We start from the raw sequence: 1218 nt of genomic DNA on the forward strand, positions 1-1218 counted from the left end.
TGCAAATAATTTTGAACTGAAACCTAACACAATTTAAATGATACAACAGTTTGTTCAGTTTGATGGTTTGCAGGACGAGGATCCCCTTGGCAAATTTCTTAGAATTTTGTGATACCTTTAAAATTAATAGTGTTTTTAATGACGCAATCCGCCTTCGGTTGTTTCCCTTTTTGTTAAGGAATAAGGCTAAACAATGGTTGAACTCGTTACCACGAGGGTCAATCACTACTTGGGAACAAATGATCAAAAAGTTTTTATTAAAATGTTTTCTGCCGGCTTAAATAGCTAAATTACGTAATGATATCTCTTCTTTTGTGCAGATGGATTTAGAAACACTCTACGATGCATGAAAGAGATACAAGGACCTTTTGAGAAGGTGCCCTCACCATGGGTTACCACTTTGGCTACAGGTTCAAATGTTTCATAATGGCTTGAATCCTTCGACTCGGTAGATGATTGATGCAGCAGCTGGAGGAACCATCATAATAAGACACCTAAAAATGCCTATGAATTTATAGAAGAGATGTCACTCGCTCCCACCGGCTGGCTGATGGAAATATACTTACTATCGGGGATATTCGTGTTACTTCGTCGAATAACTATTAGTGGCAAGTCATGAGGATAAAGCCAACGAAAACAGCCGGTGATGAGGTGCGATTCAAATGGAGGAGGAGCATGCACAGAATATCAACCCTTCAACCCTAGCATCAAGGAGGAACAAGTCCAATAAATGGGTAACAATAACTCTAGACCCCAAAATAACCCATATAGTAACACTTATAATGCAGGTTAGAAGAACCATCCCAATTTCTCATAGGGCGGTCAAGAAAATCAAAGGCCATAACATCCTCCGAGTTTTCAACAACCACCTTACCAGCAAGAAAAGAAGCTGAACCTTGAGGAAATATTAACAAAATTTATCTCAGTGTCAGAAACTCATTTTCAAAATACCGAGACAGCATTCAAAAATCAACAAGCATCAATCCAGGGGCTCAAAACTCAGATTGGACAGCTCACCAAATTGATTTCTGAACTACCACAAGATAGCCTGCCAAGCAATACTGAATCTAACCCAAGGGAGCAACTCAACGTGATTGCCCTTCAAGATGAGGAAGGGCTAGTTGCAGAACCAAGGCCAGAAACGGTGGTAAGCAAAGGTAAGGATAAGGTAGGCCACAATGAGCCAAAGTCGGTAATTACAGAATATAAACCTTGTGT

General features: G+C 40.0%; 1 non-coding gene across 1 annotated transcript; it reads right to left on the reverse strand.

The window, feature by feature from the left end:
* Nucleotides 1–287: 287 nt before the first annotated feature.
* LOC128288301 (small nucleolar RNA R71) lies at nucleotides 288–394 on the reverse strand. Its single transcript, XR_008278735.1, has one exon. It is a non-coding gene; the product is annotated as a small nucleolar RNA R71 (small nucleolar RNA).
* Nucleotides 395–1218: the final 824 nt, after the last annotated feature.

Source organism: Gossypium arboreum, unplaced genomic scaffold (assembly GCF_025698485.1).
Source record: "Gossypium arboreum isolate Shixiya-1 unplaced genomic scaffold, ASM2569848v2 Contig00199, whole genome shotgun sequence".
NCBI lineage: Eukaryota > Viridiplantae > Streptophyta > Magnoliopsida > Malvales > Malvaceae > Gossypium > Gossypium arboreum.